The 7,500-nt window shown below is 45.1% G+C and overlaps 1 protein-coding gene across 13 annotated transcripts in view; it reads left to right on the top strand.

The window, feature by feature from the left end:
• map2 (microtubule-associated protein 2) overlaps nt 1-7,500 on the top strand; it is a 176,595-nt gene that overhangs the window by 82,663 nt on the left and 86,432 nt on the right. For 12 of the 13 annotated variants that reach the window (XM_046363308.1, XM_046363307.1, XM_046363305.1 and 9 more), the window contains exon 3: nt 6,521-6,659. The exons of the other annotated variant lie outside the window; for it this stretch is intronic. The gene's annotated coding sequence lies outside the window, so the exon portion shown is untranslated. The remainder of the gene's footprint in view (nt 1-6,520; nt 6,660-7,500) is intronic. 13 annotated transcript variants of the gene reach the window in all.

The following is a 7,500-nucleotide window of genomic DNA, read 5'->3' as shown; positions in this document are numbered from 1 at the left end:
TTTCGCTCCCCTTTCCCTCCTCTATATACCCCCCCTCTCTCTCCCTCTCCCTCCCTCTCTCTGTCATTCTCCCTCTCCCTTTCCCTCCTTCTCTATATACCCCCCCTCTCTCTCCCCCTCTCCCTTTCTCTCCCCTTTCCCTCCTCCTATATATACCCCCTCTCTCTCTCCCTTCCCCCTTCTCTCCCTCTCCCTCCCTCTCTCTGTCATTATCCCTCTCCCCTTTCCCTCCTCCTATATATACCCTCCTCTCTCTCTCTCCCTTCCCCTTCTCTCCCTCCCTCTGTCATTATCCATCTCCCTTTCCCTCCACCTATATATACCCCCTCTTTCTCTCCCTCCCCCTTCTCTCCCTCTCCCTCCCTCTCCCCTTTCCCTCCTTCTCTTTCTACCCCCTCTCTCTCTCATTCCTTCCCCCTTTTCTCCTCTCCCTTCTCCCCTTCCTTCCTCTCTATATACCCCCCTCTCTCCCCTCCCCCTTTCTCCCTCTCCCTCCCTCCCCTTCCCTCCTTCTCTATATACCCCCCTCTCTCTCCCTTCCCCCTTTTCTCCCTCTCCCTCCCTCTCCCCTTCCTTCCTTCTCTTTATACCCCCCTCTCTCTCCCTTCCCCCTTTTCTCCCTCACCCTCCCTCTCTGTCATTCTTCATCTCCCCTTTCCCTCCTTCTCTATATACACCCCTCTCTCTCCCTTCCCCCTTCTCTCCCTCTCCCTCCCTCTCTGTCATTCTCCCTCTCCCCTTTCCCTCCTCCTATATATACCCCCTCCTCTCTCTCTCTCCCTTCCCCCTTCTCTCCCTCTCCCTCCCTCTCTCTGTCATTCTCCCTCTCCCCTTTCCCTCCTCTATATAACCCCTCTCTCTCTCCCTCTCCCTCCCTCTCTCTGTCATTCTCCCTCTCCCTATCCCTCCTTTTCTATATACCCCCCCTCTCTCTCTCTCTTCCCCCCTCTCTCCCTCTCCCTCACCATACTGATAAGCAGGAAAATGGGTTACTGGTCTGTACCCATAGCTTGATGGTCTGGCACCTTGCAGAAAGTAAATTACAGTCATGGGAAGGAAGTACTAGGCCTAATACACATCTTAAAGCTCGGACCCACTGGTTGTCTTTGCCGACCGAGAGTACATAGCACCTCTAAACAGAGTGCCGGCCATAATTAGCAAACCTTGTGCAAAACGATTCTACATATAGAAACGGGTGAAAATGTCAGCAGTCAGGCACCCACCGGTGGGGTGGTCCCTAAAATACACTGCTCCATCAGCAAATTAACAAACGGTGAACGAACGGTAGACTGTGTTTTCTCCACCTACTAACTCTCTGTAGGCCTACCCTGTGTGGTCTCTCTGCTGGAGGCGTAGTGATGGGGGGTGATGTTATCCCATGGAGGCCTGGTGGGTTGATAATAATATTATATTGATGCAGTGTGAAGTAAAGAGCCCCTGGGGGTGAAGATGACTTACTAGAGGGAGAGGAAGTCACACCGGGTCATCACATACATCTCAATTTACGCCGGGTGATCCCAGTGTATAATCCCATGGTGTGTGTGTGTGTGTGCATGCGTGTGTTTTAGACTAGTCTAGGGGAGGCTGCCTGCTGAGTCTGATTAATGATGCGCTAATCAAACATTATCATTGACTATCCTGGCTAACCTCTCAGTAATCTTTTTTTCACCTTTATTTAACCAGGTAGGCTAGTTGAGAACAAGTTCTCATTTGCAACTGCGACCTGGCCAAGATAAAGCATAGCAGTGTGAACAGACAACACAGAGTTACACATGGAGTAAACAATTAACAAGTCAATAACAGTAGAAAAAAAGGGGAGTCTTTATACAATGTGTGCAAAAGGCATGAGGAGGTAGGCGAATAATTACAATATTGCAGATTAACACTGGAGTGATAAATGATCAGATGGTCATGTACAGGTAGAGATATTGGTGTGCAAAAGAGCAGAAAAGTAAATAAATAAAACAGTATGGGGATGAGGTAGTTAAAAATGGGTGGGCTATTTACCAATAGACTATGTACAGCTGCAGCGATCGGTTAGCTGCTCAGATAGCTGATGTTTGAAGTTGGTGAGGGAGATAAAAGTCTCCAACTTCAGCGATTTTTGCAATTCGTTCCAATCACAGGCAGCAGAGTACTGGAACGAAAGGCAGCCAAATGAGGTGTTGGCTTTAGGGATGATCAATGAGATACACCTGCTGGAGCGCGTGCTACAGATGGGTGTTGCCATCGTGACCAGTGAACTGAGATAAGGCGGAGCTTTAATATAATATATTATATTAATATATTTAATATAGACCTGCTGTGCATTTTTCTTTCTCGATGTATGATATCGGCTACCCAAAGACATGCTGCTGGTATTTGTCATACTCCTTTGCTCTTCCATATAAAAACATAACCATATGTAGAATCTAGTGTATCCCCTAGCCAGACAAAGTTGGCTATAAATTATCGTTCAGTTTGGTCTCCTAAACAAAGCTCTTATTTCGACCTTGGTACAAAATCGTACCAAGACATTACCCCCACCCTATGATATATATCAAATTGTCTTTTAGATACAACCAATTCTAAATACAACCAATCCTGGACAAGCTCACGGAGAGGAGAGTGAGGCTATAGGCTAAGATAGGAGCAACAGAGAGGGAACATAGAATGATTCCAGACACTGCCATCCTCCTCTCCCCGATGGGAAAAGTAGGGAGTGACTGGCACACAGACATAGTGGAGCAAAAGATATGTTTACACATGATGACACCTTGACCTCTCCCCTCTCTGCGGCCCATGCAACTTAGTCCTGACATAGAACAGATAACTGCCAATGGCCACCACTATAGTACAACAAAATACATTCTTATGAGAAATAACTCATAAGCATATCATGAAAATAAAACATCTTATCTATGTTACCCACCAATTCTGATTATTCCCCAACAGTAGTCATCATTTTTTAATTTTTTATTTTTAATTTTTTTTTTACCCCTTTTTCTCCCCAATTTCGTGGTATCCAATTGTTGTAGTAGCTACTATCTTGTCTCATCGCTACAACTCCCGTACGGGCTCGGGAGAGACGAAGGTTGAAAGTTATGCGTCCTCCGATACACAACCCAACCAAGCCGCACTGCTTCTTAACACAGTGCGGATCCAACCCGGAAGCCAGCTGCACCAATGCGCCGGAGGAAACACCGTGCACCTGGCCACCTTGGCTAGCGCACACTGCGCCCAGCCCACCACAGGAGTCGCTGGTGCGCAATGAGACAAGGATACCCCTACCGACCAAGCCCTCCCTAACCCGGGCGACGCTAGGCCAATTGTGCGTCGCCTCACGGACCTCCCGGTCGCGGCCGAACAGTAGTCATCATTGTTTGGATGCAGAAGAGTTACTCCAGTAGCTACTGTCACTAGAAAGGTTTGCAATTTGATGTCTGTACACCTAATGTCACACTAGGGTTTGCATGGGGTTGCAGTTCATGTCTGTCACTGATATACCTAGTGTATTCATTTACAATGAGCTGTCAAGTAAACAAGCATCCAAACCAAGTCATCTAAGGCAACAGCATATCTGGAGTCATCCTCCAAGGAGTCTGGAAGTGCAAACAAGCATTCTTTTGCAACTCTATGGCAGTGAGAGATCAATTCCTCTTTTCTTCTTTGGGAGAAAGAGAGGGATAGAGAGAGAGGGAGAGAGAGAGAGAGAGAGAGAGAGAGAGAGAGAGAGAGAGAGAGAGAGAGAGAGAGAGAGAGAGAGAGAGAGAGAGAGAGAGAGAGAGAGAGAGAGAGAGAGAGAGAGAGAGAGAGAGAGAGAGAGAGAGAGAGAGAGAGAGAAAAAAATCATGAGATTTCCTGTACAAAAATACAATAGTTGTCCCCACTGTATAAACTACTCTACCTACAGTACTGCAGCATGTATTAGCAGCTGCTCACGTGAAAGCCTGAAACACACAGGGTGTATGATCTCTCAGGTTGCAAGCGAGGAGGAGTGTGTGAGGTAAACACACATCGCCTGGCGCGTGAAGACCAGGCAAACAGCATGACTGTGAGTCTGTCCTCAGAGTTGCGTATTTAAGATCACTGCCGTATAGAAAGAGGATGAGACAACAGTTCACAGGGTGATGCTGGGTGCATGCTAACAACCATCTGTCCTATTCCTACTGCAAGAGAGATGAGCCAAGTTGGAATCAGAAACACAGAGACTGTCAACATAAGGATTCTCTTTCTCGGGCTCTTGGTCTATTGAATTGTGTGTGTGTGTGTGTGGGGGGGGGGGGTTCAAGGGAAAGTGAGCAGTCTTGTGAAGTGAAAGAGGATGGGGATGGGATTGAGGATGGGCCAGTCTACCATGCTCTCTATAATTGGATAAGATCTGTCTGGAGTAGATCTGTCTGGCTGTCTCTCAGATAGGATGGGATTAATATTGATGAACTCAGTGCAACTTGTCTAACTTCACTCTGGTTCCAATGTCTCACTGGGTTAGAGCCTGGTGCTATCAAGCAGTATGTATTTGATTCCCTCATGGGCCATCACTGTCAATGGGGAAAATTATGTAAGTAATGTCAGCTGTATGGGTAGATCACTGGGGGGGGGGAGTTTAACAAGACACAGATGACGCAGTCTCTATTGGATTCCACACTGCCCTCTCCCACCTGGACAAGAGGAACACCTATGTGAGAATGCTGTTCATTGACTACAGCTCAGCGTTCAACACTATAGTGCCCTCCAAGCTCATCACTAAGCTAAGGACTCTGGGACTGAACACCTTCCTCTACAACTGGTTCCTGACAGAATGCCCCCAGGTGGTGAGGGTAGGCAACAACATATTCACACGCTGATCCTCAACACCGGGTCCCCTCAGGGGTATGTGATTAGTCCCCTCCTGTACTCCCTGTTCACTCACGACTTGAACACCAACATACATTTTGCTGATGACACAATGGTGGTAGGCCTGATCACTGACGACGATGAGACAGCCTATAGGGAAGATGTCAGAGACCTGGCAGTGAGTTGCCAGGACAAAGAACCTCTCCCTAAACATCAACAAGACAATGGAGCTGGTCGTGGACTACAGGAAACGGAGGGCCGAGCACTCCCCCATCGACAGTGCTGTAGTGGAGCAGATCGAGAGCTTCAAGTTCCTCGGCATCCACATCACTAAAGATGTATCATGGTCCACACACACCAACACAGTTGTGAAGAGTGCACGACAATGCTGTTTCCCCCTCAGCAGGCTGAAAAGTTTTGGCTTGGGCCCGCTGATCCTCAAATAGTTCTACAGCAGCACCATTGAGAGCATCCTGACTGGCTTCATCACCGCTTGGTATGGCAACTGCCTGGCATCCGACCACAAGACGCAACAGAGGGGAGTGCACACGGCCCAGAACATCACTTGGGACGAGCTCCCTGGCATCCAGGACCTTCAAAAGAAGGCCTTAAAAATTGTCAAAGACTCCAGCCACTCAAGTCATTTTCTCTGCTACAGTACGGCAAGCGGCACCAAGTCTGGAACCAGCAGGACCCTGAACAGCTTCTACCGCCAAGCCATAAGACTGCTAAATAGTTAGTTAAATAGTAACCAAATAACTACCCGGGCTATCTGCATTGACTCTATCTGCATCTGCATTTTTTTTTTACTAATCACATACACTGCTGCTACTGTTAATTATCTATCCTATTGCCTAGTCATTTTATTCCTAGTTATATGTAGATACTGTATCTACCTCGTACCCCTGCATATCGATTTGGTACTGGTACCCTGTGTACATAGCCAAGTTATCCTTATTCATTGTGCATATATTATTACATATGATTACTTTTCTGTTATTTCTCTATTAGCTTTCACTCTGCAATGTTGGGAATGGCCCGTAATTCAGCATTTCACTGTTAGTCTACACGTGTTGTTTATGAAGCATGTGACAAATACAATTTCATTTGACTACAATACCAGACAACAACCCACACAACACAACATGCCACCAGGGAACTGGGCTGACTGAAGTGAAAGTAACCTTAATACATTTTTAAAATCAAATAAAAAGTTGTAATTTTTTAACCTTTATTTAACTAGGCATGTCAGTTAAGAACAAATTCTATTTTCAATGACGGCCTAGGAACAGTGGGTTAACTGCCTTGTTCAGGAGCAGAAGGAACCATTTTTATCTTCTCAGCTCAGGGATTCGATCTTGCAACCTTTCGGTTACAAGTCCAACGTTGTAACCACTAGGCTTCCTGTTTTAATACATGTTCAAATACATGTGAAAATGAAATGTTTCTTTCTTTCTAACTTCTGGGAGGGAAATGGATTACATCTCTTGCCAAGATATGAAATGAACAAACACAAGGTTTTTGGACTGTGCTCAGTAAGGGGAAATGTTTTGGATGAGAACATTGTTCGCTCTCTCTCTCCCACTTACTCTCTGTTTGTATGTACACACTTGACTGTCTATACCTTGCCTAAATGTGTATGTTCGTGTACTATAGTATATTAGTCCAGGCTTACTTAAACTTATCCACCCTTTCTTCTTTCCAGGTGTGAATAGGAAGTTGTCCCTTGTTATTGTGTCTTTCCTTGGTCATCTCTGTCCTGTCTCATACTGTACTTCTGACGATAGAGAACGTGTCTGCACAGACCTTGACTCACCACCGGGAGTCCCACACCGCCTTACCAGGTAAACCAAGCCTCACAATGCTGATCAATGATGTCCCATCGACGAGATTGTGATTTGCCTTTTTCCACTGTCTCTAATTGAGGGAGAGAGACAAAAATAGTGAAAACACAAATAAAAAATATAGCTGCAAACAGCAATGAACGGGGTTCACATTTTGACAGAAAGAATGCAAGATCAGTTGGATAACAAAGCAAGCACTCTAGCATGTAGGAACTATCTTCCTTTATGTGCAATCAGTGGAAGCATTACCATGTTAATTTGTCAATACCACAAGGATGACGCAAGTGACATTTAGACTAGTGCTGTAGGATGGTTATCTTTGAATGTAGCAGGTAGTCATTTATAAAGTCATGACTTAATGTTAATTAATTCACTTATTCTGGGTTCAATTTGATTAATGAATTCTGGGACTTCATTTTGTGAAAATCTGTTTGTGTACATGATTTATATCTCAATTGGTACACTTCACATTAGCATTCCAAAATACATTAGCATACCAAAATACAATACACTATCACAGCTGTAATACACTGACTGCACAATCGGCATGGACTTCTGGTTTCTAATTTTCCTGGATAAAATATCCACTTTTCACTACATTCAAACCACATAATAGGGCAACAATATGTGATTATACAGATATAGTAATCACGACATTTCACATTGTTTGTCTACATCATTTATATCTAACATTAATTTGTACGAGACAAAGTCCACATGATAAATACTTATTGCTCTTTTATCATCTGGTGACACTGGTGCCAATGACATCTATAGTGTCTGGTGCAGCCATCTAAAGTTGCAGTGACTTATATTCACACAGCTTCTAATGACATGTACA

Source organism: Oncorhynchus gorbuscha, linkage group LG09, assembly GCF_021184085.1.
Source record: "Oncorhynchus gorbuscha isolate QuinsamMale2020 ecotype Even-year linkage group LG09, OgorEven_v1.0, whole genome shotgun sequence".
Classification (NCBI taxonomy): domain Eukaryota; kingdom Metazoa; phylum Chordata; class Actinopteri; order Salmoniformes; family Salmonidae; genus Oncorhynchus; species Oncorhynchus gorbuscha.
This window is presented reverse-complemented; position numbering and strand designations above follow the sequence as displayed.